The sequence below is a fragment of the Lynx canadensis genome, chromosome D1 (genome assembly GCF_007474595.2).
Source record: "Lynx canadensis isolate LIC74 chromosome D1, mLynCan4.pri.v2, whole genome shotgun sequence".
Classification (NCBI taxonomy): domain Eukaryota; kingdom Metazoa; phylum Chordata; class Mammalia; order Carnivora; family Felidae; genus Lynx; species Lynx canadensis.
The window spans coordinates 90,223,963-90,239,953 of record NC_044312.2 but is presented as its reverse complement, the minus strand read 5'-3'; the positions used below and the strand labels follow the sequence as shown (position 1 = coordinate 90,239,953).

The following is a 15,991-nucleotide window of genomic DNA, read 5'->3' as shown; positions in this document are numbered from 1 at the left end:
CAGACTGGATTAGGGCCCACCTGACAGGCTCACTTTAACTTCATCACCTCTTTGAAGGCCCCATCTCCAAATACAGTCACATTCTAAGGTACTGGGAGGAACACGACTCAGCCACCACCGTCATCATCACAAAAAGTTCTTGGCCTAATGTCTCTGAGTTAAAGAAACCGGTGTTTTGGCGGATATTCTCCTGTGAAGGGCCAATGCAGTTAACATGTAGAGAAATGTGCATCTAAAATGATTTAAATGGTGCAGCTTTGGGTGCTGACATTCAGCGATCTGGAAAGCCGGGGTCCTGGACACGGGAAGGGCTGTGGTGGTTACAGGGTTATTGGGTGTTATCACTGGCCGTACTCTCCCAGGCTCACCGCACAGGGATTTCTTTGAAAACTGCCACACACAAGATCCAGAATATGTTTCTTGGAGAAAAAAAAAAAATGTGGTGCCTCTCTTTCTTCTCCCAGCGGCCAGGGCACGGGGAGTGGGGCACAGCCCCGCAAACCAGCCCCGCGGGCAGAAGAAGGCAGTACACTTGGTGGAAAATGCAAATAAATTCCACTCAGGCTCCAACCCTTAACTCTGAAAAGGGAAGTAGAACCATGGCACAACTTAAAATAAAGAAGTGAGTGGCTTATAATGACTCTGAGGCTTCCAGGAAAAAGCCATTCTGAGTGTAAATAACAAAGAAGTCAAAGAAAACGGAGTCGGATGTGACCGCCCAGAAAACAAGGAGAAGCTAGTTCCCAGGGAAACTGTACAGATGGTACAATTTCCACGTTCCCCTCAGCAGTTCCTGCAGCCAGGAGGCCCCGGGTGCAACTCCTTTCCCTGTGACCCGAACACAGAGATGAAGAGCCAGTGTCCTTCAGCATCGGTCAGGATTTGGATACTGTCCCTTAACGTGACCGATGTGTTCTCTAACCGCAACCAGCATCATCTTCATAATAACGCCTGTGATGAGTGAGAGCACAGTTTACTGAGTGCCAGCTGTGAAGCATGCACTTGACATATATTATCTCAGTGTTTCTAAAAGGATCGTAGGGGTCTTAGCCAAAACCTTTAACAGACTAGGATAGAAAATATCAGCGTGCCTCACATTTTGGGGACACGTGTATACGACACACATGCCCATGTGTACAGAGTCTAAGTGAATTGCACATTTCGTATGTATGGATGTAACACTCAAAATGTTTGAAAACCCCTGTGTGCTGTGACCATCCTCACCTTACAGAGAAGAAAATGGATGTGCCCAATGTTGACCTTGTCTAAGGTCATACAGTCCATGACAAGAACCCCACAGCCCAAGGCCCTTGGTGCTCATGTTACTTCAATGCCTTCAAAGGCTCCCCACAGCTCTTAGAATAAATCCCCACACCCCATCCTCCTACCTTCACCAACCACCTGCTACTCTGCATGCCAGCTCACTGATCTTCCTTCATTTCCTCCAACATTACCAGTTCTTCCCTGCCCCAGGACCTTTGCACATACCATGCCCTCTGTGTGAAATACTTTCCATCCACTTCTCCAGGCTCAAACCCACAGACCCTTTATCAGTTATCTTGATAAGCACTTGCTCACAGAGCTCTCTTTCCCCTGATTTTTTCTCCTGTTTAGGAGACCCCAGTGAACACCCTCCTCACCTCCTTTGTTGTCTTGTCATCCAATAAATGACTACAGAATTATTTCTTATTTTTGTGAGGTCCATAAAGGCAGGGACTATGTCTATCTTGTTCTTGGGTGCTTATTACAGTGCAGGAATTCTTCAGACACTTGATGAATGAGCAAATGAACCAGCCACATGAGAGGTACTACCGGGAGACACAGGAACTTCATGCATGTGTCAGCTGAGAATTCCAGCACCTAAAATTACATAAGGCTTTCCCATATGAAAATATCCTGGTACTGAAATCTGACAAGCCTGGCCTGGAATCCAGCATCTACAGTTTATTAGCTGGGTGACCCGAGTAAATGACTCCCAAGTTGCCTTATCTTCAAATGAGTGGGGTATGCATCTCCACGAGATAATCTAGAGCATAGCTGGGCCCGTGAAGGGGCCCCCCAAATTATAGCTAGTGTCAATATTTTTGTAACACTCTGTGTTCTTCACAAAACGCTCGCCGTTTCCAAGAGGTGACAGAGGACTAGGGTGTTGGGTGACAGGCACTCTCACACATTACTGGAAGCACAGCAGTTTGGGGCAGCTGCTGTGGATGGAAATGTGACAAGATCTACCACAGTGACAAAGGCTGTGCCCTCTGACCTAGCAGCTCTACTTTCAGAAATTTTACTCGAGGCACATCCAGCGACTTACATAACCAGGGTTTTTACTACGGCCTCCTTTACAACAGCAACAGGTTGCAAATAACCTAAATGCCCAGCCACAGAGGACCGACTAGGTGAACTGGAGTATCTCACACTCTGGAAGCCCGTGCAGCTCTAGGAAAGAAGGGGAGGGCTCTGTGTACCGACTGGCGTGCTCTCCAATCCGAAGGAAAGTGTGCTAAACATAGAACCGCACGTGCAGTATGCTACGATCTAGGTAAAACAGACAAAAAAGAGCATTTACAAATGTCATTGCACGGCATAAAGAATCTCTGGAAGGGGCAAACCAGAAACGGAGAACACCTGTTTCCCCCAAGGAAAAGAGCTGGGTGACAGGGACACAGTAGGGAGATTTTTCTCTATAAACCTGTTTGTGCCTTTGAATTTTGAAACATGAACACGTTCGACTTATTCAAAGAAATAAGTAAAAACAACAGTGATGCCTTCCCCCAGCCCCTCAAGAGAAAGACAAAAAAAGGTTACTGATTTGTTCAAAGTCCCTCAGCTGCTCGGGAGAAGTGAGGATTTGAACTTGGCTCTGATCCCAAATGCGATGCTCTATCAATTACAGTTCGTTCGTTCATTCATTCCTTCGACATAAGTTTATTTCTTTTTTAAAAATTTACCATCATAACCATTTTTTAATGTTTATTTATTTTTGAGAGAGACAGAGGGAGAGAGAGCACGCGTGTGCAAGCAGGGGAGAGACAGAGAGAGAGGGAGACAGAGGATCCGAAGGATCAGTAACCGACTGAGCCACCCAGGCACCCCCACAAATTTATTTCTTTACCACTTATTCTACAACAGGAGCTTCCTTGTATATATACAGGGACACACAGGCCAGAAAAACAAACCCTGGGGAAAAAAGCAAACAAAAGGAAGACTGATTTCTTTCCTTTCTGCACGATATGCCACATACTTGCCATACTTTGTGGAACATCACAGAGAGTGGGCAGGATCTGCCCAGGCTAAAGGAGGCAGTCACTACTCAATCCAGTCTGGTTTTTGCCACCTCGGGGCACAAGTTCAGTTTTGCCAGATCTGAATTTTCCAACAGATGCCAAAAACCCAGATTTTTTAAGATGCTAAACCATGTGACTTGTAAGTGTTAGCAATGAACTCACCAAGCCCACTAGCACTTTAGGGGCCTAACGTATAGGTTTGGGACCTTTATTTTCTCCATCACAACTATGACCACCAGCCTTCTCACACCCCTTTCCCAGGGTCTAAGTCAAGTGTAACATAAGCCCTCACAAACCAGCCACTATGGGCTTGGGCACACAAGTGGTCTTCCCGAGGTCTGCTGGCTTATCAGTTGATTAAGAGTCTGGCCTGGGGCACCTGGGTGGCTCAGTTAGTTGAGCATCGGACTTCAGCTCAGGTCATGATCTCACCATTCGTGAGTTTGAGCCCCACGTCAGGTTCTCTGATGTCAGCCTGTCAGCACTGAGCCTGCTTCAGATCCTCTGTCCCCCTCTCTCTCTGCCCCTCCTCTGCTTATGCTCTCTCTCTCAAAAAATGAACATTAAAGAAAAATAAAGAGTCTGGCTTAGCTAGTGGCCATGATTACCTCAGCGTCACCAGCTCTACGTTCAGTCCCTACCCTCATTGCCCTACAGAACTGAGAGCCTCTGAGAGACGTGGCAGCAGATGACCCCCTGACACAGCACAAACCCAGAACTGGCCTCCTCTGGTGTTTCAGCTCCCACCTACCACGTCATCTAGTTGACCAGCCTCTTACCTCATCAACTGTCTTCTCTCAGTCTTACCCCATCACTGATTCCATTCTGGAACCACAAGCACTCCTGTAGTATAGACATATCCATATGCACTCTTCAAACAGGGCAAGCCAAAAGCTTGCTGGCTTGGGATATTTCTAGAAGAAACACACAGCAAACAGAAGCCACCAAGCCAGCCCAGGAAACTAGATCTGAACCCCACACACCCCACCCCAGCTCACCAGATGGAAACTAAGTCAGAAGTAGGTATTCAAGAATACTGAGACCATTTTGCAAATCGCCTACTGTGACTATTTTGTTAAATTTTCCCTGAAAAGAATATACTACTGGGGAGCCCAGATGGCTCAGTTGGTTGAGCGTCCCAACTCTTGATTTCGGCTCACGTCACGATCTCACGGTTTGTGGGTTCAAGCCCCCCATTGGGCTCTGTGCCCAAAAGTGTGGAGTCTGCTTGGGATTCTCTCTCCCTCTCTCTCTGCCCCTCCTCTGCTCGTGCACTCTCTCTCTCTTTCTTCCTTTCTCTCTCAAAATAAATAAATAAAATTAAAAAAAAAAAAGGAATACACTACTTTTCATCATGGGCTGGCCAGGATGGTCGGGATGGTATCAACCCCCTATCTGCATCTAGCATCTCGGTCCATCTCCACTTGAAAGTAACCAGGTAGGTTTAATTCATCCCATTTCGCAGACGAAGAAACTGAAGCACAGGGGTTAACTTGTCCAAATTCAGAAGAGTCGTAAGAGGGACCAACAGTCAGATCCTACCTGATTCCAGGACCTGACCTCCTACACCACCTGTTTTAAGCAACACTCATGTCTGCCACACGCAGAGGTTAAGAGGTGACCATCACCCATGGCTTCCCTTCATCAACAGCTTCTTGCCCGGCCCGGACATGAGGAACACTCAGTCTCTCACAGGATGAGGCTTTGTTTCTCAGGCCCTTACCAGCTTGTGAGGTCATCATGTTTGTTTACTTGTTCACTGACTAGCCCCGATGGCGTGTAAGTTCCTCAAAGTCCAAGACCTGCCGTGCCTCTCTTCCTCCCTGCTGTATCCCACTGCAAGCACAGTGCAGGGCACGTACAAGGTAAACATCTCCAGGGCCCCTGGGGGGCTCGGTCAGGTGAGCCTCCAACTCTGGATTTCGGCTCAGGTCATAGTCTCACGGTTCGTGGGATCAAGCCCCACATTGGGCTCTTTGCTGACTGCTCGGAGCCTGCCTGGGATTCTCTGTCTCCAAATAAATAAATTAAAACAACAACCACAACCACATCTCTGAATGATGGAGTGACATGTGGCTTCTAGGCCACCGGGCAGAACAGGCTTCCTATTTTTCAGAAACCAGAAAAATTCCCTTCTCAGATGACTGAACTGGAGTCCACCTAAGTATCACTGTCCACAGGAATGTGGACCTCGGCCGCGTGGGCCAGGAATCCTGGGTCTGTGTGCCGGTCAGCGAAGCCTACAGACACGGCAGGGGACAGGTGTCTGCTGCATAGCACAGAGCGTTTGTTTTAAGGACCAAACTTCACAACGCTTAGGAGACAAAAGCCAGCTGAGGGACAGACACTCCCACAAGCAAGAAGATGTCAAGGGTCAAGTGTGGACTATGCAAAAGGCTCCACGGGAAGAATGAGACCACTTTCTCAGTGCTCACACTGGACACCAATGCAGACACAGAGTCTTGAGAATCTGAACTTAGGCAACGGTAAATATTAGCGCAAACAGGATGCAAGCTCAAGCCCTTATCTTTGCTTAGCAAAGTTTTCTTAGTGCCCACACGACTCAAAGCACTGACGATTCAGATGCAGCTAGCAGTAATTATTTCATCAGATCATCACCATCAGCCTGGCCTGCAAACCACTATGTAATCACCAGAAAAATCCCCTCCTCTGGTACAACTCAAGCAAAACTGTGGGGAAGAGCAACACATCTCAGTTACTCATCTCTAAGCCCCACTTTAAGCATCGAGTTTCTTGGAGTGCAAATTGTTAGGGTGTGGCCCATAAATGCCATCCAGAGCGATTCCACAGGGCCTACCAGATGATAAACTGAAAAGTCTAGACACAAGCGGTGGCTGAGACTGACCGTTACGTGAGCAATCGCATTTCTGACACGTACCCTCTAAAACCCTGGTGGGGGACACAGCGGACAAAAGCTACTGCCCGGCAGACAAGAGCTCTCCGTGTGGGGAAGCGTGCTCCAGATTAACTTGTGCTGTTTGTTCAAAAGGAGCTTCACCTTCCCATGGATGAAATGCTTTTTCATAAGAAAACGGGATCAAGGGAAAGGAAATTTCTCTTCATGACACGCAGCCAGGTGTGAAGAGCACTGCACAGAGACTCAGAAAACCGAAGAGGCTCTCGGGATCTGATCACTTCACGGAGCTCATGAGGTCAACTCAATTTCATTCAACAACCAAACATTAGGAGGTCTGGGTGTGTGCCAGCATCTGAGAAGAGGAAGCATAGAGGGTAAAGAAGAATAAAATACGTGCTTCTGTGGGGCTCAGGGGCTCACTGTAAACACTCAGAAGTTAACGTTATACATGCAAGCTGACGACTATGAGGGAAGAACGGCAGTTGAGACAAGACTGAGGCGGAAAGGTTAGCTCGCCTTTTCCAGTTTACAAGGCAAGGCTAATATGCGGTCAACTGAAAAATAAGGCTCTCCATTTTCTTCCTCTAAAGAACATGGACACTGGAGCCTAGAAAGGAAATCTGGGGAAGGAAACACAAGCTTTCATAGGTAAGCCCTTCCCAAGCTTGAGTATCCTTTTTCATTTGTGACAGACAAGGACAGGAATGAAAAAAACCCACACATTTCAACAAATATTTCATGAGCACCTACTATCCCGAACACAAAGACAAGCCAGATATAGTCTTACCAATAATAAAGAAACAAGAAGAGAGAGAATAATAAGTTGGTCATGATTAAAGACAAAGACAGGAAGGCCTGAAGCCAGCACAGTAAACTCGATTCTCAGTGGGGCCGAGGCAGGGAACGCCACCGCGTTAGAGAATCCAGTCCCACCCCCCCCCCACTTTTTTTTTTTTAAAAGCTGGAAACCTGAGTTTAGATGTCAAGTCTCCCAATTTTAAAATTTTAACAGTCCAGCAGTAGGCCAATCCCATTATTTTGTAGCTAGGAAAACTGACACCCAGAGCAATCGAGCAACTCGTACAGCTTGCCCCCGGCAGAATGGAGATCAGGATTCAGATCTCAGTTCCTTGACCTGCGTTGTCTCCAAGATGCCAGCTAGCCCCCATACGGGGACTCTTTCACCAGCTCCCCGCTCTTCAAAGTTGACACCGACACCTTTCGAGGTATCTTGAAAGGAATCAATTGTTCCGCTGGCAAGAATTTTCTTTTTTTTCATTTTCTCAGAACGCCACAAGGGATCACCTTGCTCACCCACTGATTTCGCCTCCAGATACTTTACAGCGAAAGGGGCCATACACCCCCACAGTGGTGGCCTCCAGCAGCTGGCACACTGGGCAGAGTTCCCCAAAATGATGGCGCGGTTGACGTGATCTCCCCCAAAGACGTCTGGGGAATTAAGGTAAACCAGTTCCAAAGGAGTATTTGGAATTAAACAGCAAGCGTGAATGGGTTTCCAGGGAGGATTTACGCGGCTGAGGTCACCAGCAGGTTGCGACAGGGTTTGAGGCAGCTTAGTTCAGAACAACATACACACACATCCCAGCGCTTGCTGGACTCTGGCCCCCAGTCCTCGGGAAGAAGACAAAAACAAATGCTTCCTTCAGGTGCCCTCCCGGGTTCAGCTCAAGCTGACATATATATATATATATATACTCTAGTTCCTGAACGAGGGAGCCCAAAGCGGTCCCTTCATCCTAGCATTTACTAAAAACCTAACCGCAGTCACAGACGCCTTCAACAAGACACTGAACTCAGCGTGCATCAAAAGGAACGAGCCAAGCTGGACAAAGTTCTGTAACAGGTAAAGAGAAGCGGGAAACTGGAGATGTTGCTGCCATTTGGCAACGAGCTAAAGCGAAACCAGAACACTGATGAATGCATTCAAAAAATCATCTATTTGTACCCCAAAATTGAGGAGAGGGAACGAGAATGAAAGCCTAGAGAGGTAATTCCATGCTTTTAGGTAATGTACAATTATACGCAAAACCAATCGTACAAATACTTACGATAGGTTGTTTAGGGGTTGACCCTATCTTCCCACAGGCCAGGGTCAAAAGAAGGAGAGATCTTTTGGTGAGTTCTACCACTCACTGAAACCCTCTGGGTGCAGTTCATCATAAGCACACCAGGGCCCACGAGAGGAGGAGGCAAGTAAGGCCCTGTCTCTCAGGGTCATGCCCTTCAAGGTTGCAGCCTTGATGCCTACCTAGTCTCAGCCCCAGAGCGTACCCACCACCCACTCCGACAAAGAATAACTCATATTTTCTATTCAAAGCTCAAGCAGAGTAAAGGTGGCTGATTTGCATCATAGGCCTATTCTTTCACTACAGAGATAAAGGAGGAAGCCATACCCCATCCTTCACATAGGTGTCCCTAAATTTCTTTTTTTTTATTTTAAAAGAAACTTGTTATGTTTTCTTTTTTATATTTGGGGGGGGGGTGCGGAGAGATTGAGACAGAATCTGAAGCAGGCTCCAGGCTCCAAGCTGTCAGCACAGAGCCTGACGCGCGCCTCGAACTCACGAACCGTGAGATCATGACCTGAGCCGAAGTCGGACCTGAGCCACCCAGGCGCCCCTAAATTTCTGACAAAGAATTCATTCCACTGGCTTGCTTTCCAGAGGCTGACAAAGCTGGATGAACCTGGCTGTGAGTGTGCTTCTCAATGAAGCAGGTATATAATAACATCATTCATTATCCTGCTACAGAAATGTAATATTTTCAAAAGGTGGGGAACAAGAGAACGCCCTCTCTACACTTAAAGAATATAAAAAAAGCTTCCAAAATCCCGGAATATGTTAGAACTAGAACTATCCTGGATTAAAAAAAAAAAAGTCAGCTTAAATTTAATAGACCGTTTAAATTCCTAGTTGACGGTAATTAGAGAGCAAGCAGCATTTCTTTAAACGCTGCGAGACAGAACTTAATCCAATTTAGGTAATCACTAACCTTTGCTGGTTTTTTCCTCCCTCTCTCTCCTCTAAATGGAATCCAAGGATTGATCTACAAAGGCCATAAACTGGCAAAGCATAAGAAAAGAATATTTAAAGCCAGAGATTGGGTGACTATTACCACAAAGGGCCAAGTCCAATTAAAATGGAAACAGGTCTCACAAGCTCCCTAAATTATATTGCCTACGAACTGGGGCTCCTAACCAGGCATCATCACAACAGAAGGTATGCTGAGGGAGATGGGGGTCCTCTCTCTGGGTACGTCATGCGGCATGCCAATTTCCAGGTCTTGCACGGTGTGACAGCCATCCCCTGCCAGACCAATGCTACCAATTCTCTACATTCAAAGTATCTGCAGGGCTTCTCTCCTTCTTCCATGGAATAACAACTGTCAGAATGATCCACACTGTCCCTTCAGTTCCTCCACTGTTCACCCACCTCCTAACCCCTCATTTTAGAGCTCCCACACTGCCCTTGCACCCACTTCTGATCCAGAAACTTCCATGTGAACCGCTAGGCCTTTCTTGAGTACTTGGCACCCTAGGTTTTTCATGAAAGGCCTTCAAGGATAGATATCAAAATGTGCTGCAGAGGACAAGGGGCTTGGGTTAATGGCTGTGTTACATCAGGAAAGTAATTAACCTCTCTGAGCCTCCATTTTCCCATCTCAACATAGAGAAAAGAATATTCACCTGCTTACATTGCCGAGAGGCTCAAATAACATTACCGTGATTGTACCTGGCTCATAATAGTTGCCCAATACATAAGTTGGCTTGTTTGTTTTAACGGAACAAGTTTCAAAGTAAACCTTGGATCCCCAGTCCCTGACAAAAATGTTAATTAACTCAAGTTCACCTCTGATGTCTCATCACTGCTTTGTATCATTTGCACTCCCAACCTCCTTTCTGGTTCCAAAGTGGAATCCTCCTTTGTAAAAACTTGCTTTCTGCTTATCAGGATATCACTCTCTCTGTTCCCAAATTCCTAACCCAGTATAAAATCCACAAAATATTGTGTTCTCAACCTTCCTTCAGCAATAGAGATATTCACACCGACTTATAGAGATATTCACACCGACTTGTTAACAGATGATACTTTTCAGCAAGCATTACTTTTAACATTTGCATATAGAGAGGCAGTTCTAGAGAACAAACTTTTAATGGCAAACATTAAACACAGTAGGGATCTTTGAGGGGCCCACACTCTATTTCTCAAATCAATTCTGTATCCGTCTAGCTCTGCAAAAACAATTAAAGGGAAAAAGTCAGTTCAATTCCATTCAATCTGAAATTCAAGAAAGATTTCAGTATACTTGATCTCGTACAAGGGCACTACAAAAGGAATGACCACAGGAAGTAATTAGAAAAGAGAAATAATGAAGAAATCCATAAAGTCCTAACAATCCAACTTTCCACAGATAAACAGTTTAAATGTTGCACACACACTGTCAGTGAACACACTGAAGATTATGACATTGGGGTCTGGGCTCCCAGCATGAAATTGTCAATAACAGTGGAACGAACAGTTTTCTAAATGTAAGATTAGGATTTTTTTTTCTTCAACAATTGAGCCATTCTGTGATATTATGCGACACAGAGGAAAAGTAAGAAAGAAAAAGCCACCAAGTTATTCGACCATAAGATGATCTAATTAACAGCTGAGGAACTGGAGGGAAAGTCATCTCCAATACTGGCTGCCACTATAAGCCTGGAGTAGCAGACCCAGAACTCACCCTAAGCTCCACCCCTGCATGTGTGTGACTTTGAACAAACTACCCAAGTTCTCTAAGCCTCAGTGGGCTCATTGTTATAGTCATGGAGATATAATAGCACCTACCTAAACATTGTTTTGGTGCAGATTATACAACATCCTCAATGTCTCTTAGGGCCAAGTTTAAGACATAATAAGAACTCAAGAGGTGTTTGTCCCCCTCCTCCTTTTTTAAATAAAGGGAACATTTGTATAATGTTCAAATAATAACCATTATTGAAATCTCACCCACTGAAATAAATATATATGCGTGAACTTCTGGATGTGAACGAAATGAGGTCTTCTCGTTGAGAAACATGGTAGTCTCAACCAGGCTCTAGAGAAATAAACCAGTTAGACTAGCTCATTGCTAAGGCCTTTCTTTTTTACACTATTCGTGGTTCTGGATGTTAGAAGAAGCATTAATAAAATCCCAAAAGGACAATCAATGGTTGCGGTTGGAAACACTGAAGACGATTTTGTGGATTGATCAAGCACTGTTTCCGGTATCTGCTAGATTCCTGTAGAAAAAGCTCTCAACAGCACCCTTCGTGGCTTAGAAGGGCTCCACGCTGCGACCAGAGAAAACCTACCAGTCAGGTTCCACGGAGAGGAGGGTCCCACCACACCTTTCTCAGTCACCATTCTCAGCGGTAGAGAACTCACCAGGGGCTAAATTTAATGTGTGGCTAAATTAGCTTCTGCAAGCTCCATTTCCCCTCCTGATCCACTTGCTGCTTTATGGTGTCAAGAGCAGCCTTTCCCCAGAGAGCAGCACTGGGACATTCTGCAGCGTGTAGGCCAACGAAATGTCATGACAGCAACCCACCCACGGTGGTCAGGATGACCAAAGGGAGGTCAAAAAAGGCAGTGTTCGAGGCTTGATCCGCGAGCACCGTTTGAGGGGAAGCGGGGCAGACTATGAAGGCAGTGTGGACCATCGGCGTCCTTGACTGCTTTGGTCCTCCCCGTGGGCCATTTGAATTTGCACGCGGGCAACAGGTCCAGAACCCCGCCCCAGGAGGGATGCCCGGAGACTCCAGCACAGAGTTTTTTTCCATGCGGGTCTCCGGAGTAAACGTGCCTCTGAGCTGCCGCGCGTGAGCCTTCCGTCTTGTGGGGCGCATCGCAGTAATTGAAACCTTACACACCGCAGGACTGCAGCGGCGTCTATAAATACTCACCGCTTTACTGCTGACAAACAAAACGCGGGCTCCCGGCACCGCGGAGGAAGAGGCGGCGGCATGTGACCGAGGGCAGGGGCTGGCTACAACAGGGGAAAAACCCTGTTGCCAAACAGGGAGGTACCCCAGAACCGATTCCTGAAGCACAGTTTGCAAGCACACAGCCTGATCTGACGCAGGGCGCCCGCCCTCGGGAACAGGGGCAGAGGGCGGCGAGGGAGGGTCGCGGCCCCGGGAGCCGAGGCTGCAGAGCGCCCCCCAGCGCGCAGGGGGCAGCCCGCGTGCGCACAGTAGGCGCGCAGGAGAAAGCCTCGCCAAATAGAGGGCGGGCTGGAAAGCCGACGCGGAACCGGGGTGCGGCTGACGCCGACAGCCGCCCGCCCCAGCCGGGTGTCCCGCGGGCTGCGCCCCGGCCCGCCCCAGTCGGCGGAGCCCAGTGGCCCGCGGGACAAAACGGCTGTCCTCCCTCCCACGCCTGCTTCTGCAAAAGGGGGACCGCAGGAAAAGATGGGCTGTTCCTGGGCTCCCAATCGCCCGCGCCCCAGCCGGGGCAGCTCTTTAGATTTGCACCCTGGGGCCGAGGGACAACTAGAGAGGCAAGCAAGCAAACTTTCTTTTTCGATCTCCTGGCCCAGCCTGGGTCCCGCGGTCGGCGGCATCCCCCCGCCCCCAACCCGCGCTAAGCCGCAGACGCTGGGCACCGCTTCCCCCCGCCTCAACTCGGGGGTCGCCCGTTCGGTACTCTACGCCCGCCTGCTGCGTGGGATCCGAGGATCCTTAACCGCACGGGGGTCCCCATCCAGCTGCCCCCAAATGTGACGCTCTCCCCACGCACCCCCTGCCCGCGCCCCGCAAGCCTGTGACCGGAGTCCACGGCGATTTCGTTCTCAATCCAGAGCGGTTGCTGAGCCGACAACGCCAGCCCCTCCCGGGGACTTCCCCACTCCCCCCCTGGGGGTCCCGGGGCTGAGTCACCTCGAGTCGCACACACCCGCAGCTCCCCTCTGCGCGCCCAGGACAAAGTTTCCGGTGTTCCCGAGAAAGTTTTCTCACCAAAGAGCAAAGAGGGACCTGGGTGGCTCTCCCGCCGCGCTCTGCCCAGCTCTCCCTCCTCCCTCCCTGCGTAGCGCTGGCCTCCGCGGGGTCCCGTCTGGCCTCGGGTCCCCCAGCGCGGGTCCACAAACGCCGCGGCCGCGGAGCTCCCCGAGCCGGGCTGGTGACACGTTTCCCTCCTCTCTCCTCTCAAGGCCGCCTCCTCCCCCTGCTTCGTCTTCTCCTCCTCCTCCTCCTCCTCCTCCTCCTCCTCCCACTTTTCCTGTCCTGTGCTCATCGCTTTAGTTTTTCTCCTGCAGCCCCTACCCCACCTCACCCCACCTCAACCCCTCCCACTCCTCCTCCCCTGCAGCGACTCGCACTCTGCTGGGGAGGGGAGCAAGGGGGAGGGGGCGCCTGCACTTTCATCCAGATCAACAATTTCAGGAAATCCAACTCTTAACTTGAAAAGCGGGGGAGGATGCAACAGGTCAAGGGAGCTCCCACAAGACGACACACTCCCCACCCCCCAACCTCCACCAAGGGATCTGCTCCGTGTCCCCCCACCCTGGGAAACTCTACCAAAAAGCCATGGGGTTGATTCTAAGGTTCACTAGAGTCCCAGAGATTAGGGACTTTTGTTGTTGTTTCAAGGAACAGTCCCCAGGCCGATTCCAGGAACAGTTGTTTTAAGTGCATTAATGAAAATATAATTCCGGTGAAGTCTCCCTTAGATTTGCAAAACCCTTTTAAAGCTCTCAAATTCTCTTTCCAGCTGAAGGTTTAGTGAGTTGGAGGGTCCCTCAGAGTGTGAAACAAGAGAAAGTCGACCAATCTCAAAATTAAAAACAATGTAAAATTATTTTCAATTTTTTTTTTTTTTTTTTTTTTTTTTTTTTTTGCAGGTGGTAAGAATTTGAGGCAGCTGTTTTCAGGACTCACTGGCTTGTATAATTTCAGCCTATGGTTAAGCAGGAAATACTTTTAAAATGCTGCCCGCTCAAATATCACACTTAGGCTTTGAAACCACAGTGACATTTGCTGAAGAAAAGATGTATGTGTCTTTTTATGTCAAAACTGAGAGAAAAAAAAATAAGTGTTTATTTTGATCACTGTGTCCTAAAAAAACTTATGTTTGAGGATGGGTTGCTGGTCAGGGTGTGCCCAAGGGAAGGGGTTTGGTGAAGTTCCCTGAGCCCCACTTGTCCAATGATATTAAAGTATTCTCAAACCCCAGGGTGATGAAATCTCATCCCAGAAAGCACACACAAGGAAAGGACCGGGCTCCAGCACGTGCCTCGGAAAGAAACGCTTGAGGGGCAGTGACTTGGGAGACATCTTCAAGGCAGCTGTGCTGAGGTCTTCAGAGCCCAAGCCTAGAGCCAGAAGGTCAAAGTTTGTATCCCACCTCCTCTTGTAACTAGCTGCAGGATATTAGCCAAGTTACCTAGCGGTGCTATGCCTCAGTTTACTCCTATGAAAACGAGGAGGAAAGCAGTAGTGATCACAGGGTTGTTATGAGAATGTAATGAATTCTATGAGAATGTAATGAATTCAGATGGAGGAAGAGCTTAGAATCTCTGCCTGGATTCAACAGAACTTAAGCCATTACTATTACTGTATTATCTGCAGGTCAGGGAAGTGAAAAAGGAGCTATTTCTACAGGGCTACAGGAAGCCCTTCGCTGGGCTCATTCTACATTCGAACTCATTCTACACTCATTCTACATGGCTAACTCCCTTATCTCCTTCAAGTCTTTGTTCAGTGAGGCCCATCCTCTTCTGTCCGCGTGAAATTGTAACTCACGCAGCCCTCCCTCCCAAGCCCCCTCATCAGACTCTACTTTTTCTTTTTTCCACTGCATCTATAACCTTGTAACATATTACAGATTTTACTTTTTTAAGAAAATTTATCTCTCTCCCACCGCCTCCTACTTCTAGGCCATACCATCAGCTCTCCAAGAACATGGAATTATTCCATTCACTGATATTGCCCAAGATCCTAGAACAGTGCCTGGCACACAGTGTGCACCCAGTAAATATCAGATGAGTGAATCCGTGAATGGATTGGGCACTGTGCAATAAGAAAAAAAATGCAATCACTAGGCCTATCCAGGGATAGGGATAAAAGAGGCTCCCTCTGGAAGAAGTATACTCCCTAGTAAAGAGAAGTACCCACAATGTAGGCAACACCAGCTTGGTGGGGACGCCATAAAAGCGTATTCAAGGACTGGAACGGAGGTTTAAAGAGGCTAAAGTCTCTTCTAAACCTAAGAGTTGCTAATTTTGTAATCTGAATTTTCTCAAAGTGAGAAGTAGCCGACACTGGTATAAATCAGTCAGAGCTTCTCTCTAATAACGCTTCCTACCACCAATATCTTACACTTGTTACCACCCACATTTTTACCAAAACTTCAACTAAATGCCAATGGAACATTGCCTTTTCTTTCAAAAAAAATTTTTTTTAAGTTTATTTATCTATTTTGAGAGTGAGAGCAAGAGCTAGAGAATCCCATGTGTCAGAATCTGCACTGACAGTGTGGAGCCCGATGTGATGTTTGCTTGAACTCATGAACTGGGAAACATGACCTGAGTTGAAATCAAGAGTCAGATGCTCAACGGACTGAGCCACCCAGATGCTCCTGCAACATTGCCTTTTCTTAAGAAACAGGATTTTGTTAGGAGAAACCAACACAGAGATCATTCTATGTAAACATTCATTCATGGAGGTGAAAAGTCTAGGTCTTTATAAGACATATCAGGTACACAGCTTGCCATGGCCACAGCCCCTAGAATGGAAGTTGGCCCAATCAAGGTCCCTCCTGAAAAGGCAGGCCTTAGACAACGCCTT

At 47.8% G+C, this 15,991-nt stretch overlaps 1 protein-coding gene across 12 annotated transcripts in view; it reads right to left on the bottom strand.

The window, feature by feature from the left end:
* The window catches only part of PRR5L (proline rich 5 like), a 73,640-nt gene extending 60,315 nt beyond the window's left edge, over window positions 1–13,325 (bottom strand). For 3 of the 12 annotated variants that reach the window (XR_003972411.1, XM_030332900.1, XM_030332902.1), the window contains exon 1: window positions 4,631–5,170. The gene's annotated coding sequence lies outside the window, so the exon portion shown is untranslated. Of the gene's footprint in view, window positions 1–4,630; window positions 5,172–11,518; window positions 12,016–13,162 lie in introns of those variants that run through there. The other 9 variants (XR_003972412.1, XR_003972413.1, XM_030332890.1 and 6 more) reach the window with 7 other exon arrangements.
* Between the last annotated feature and the right edge of the window lie 2,666 nt (window positions 13,326–15,991).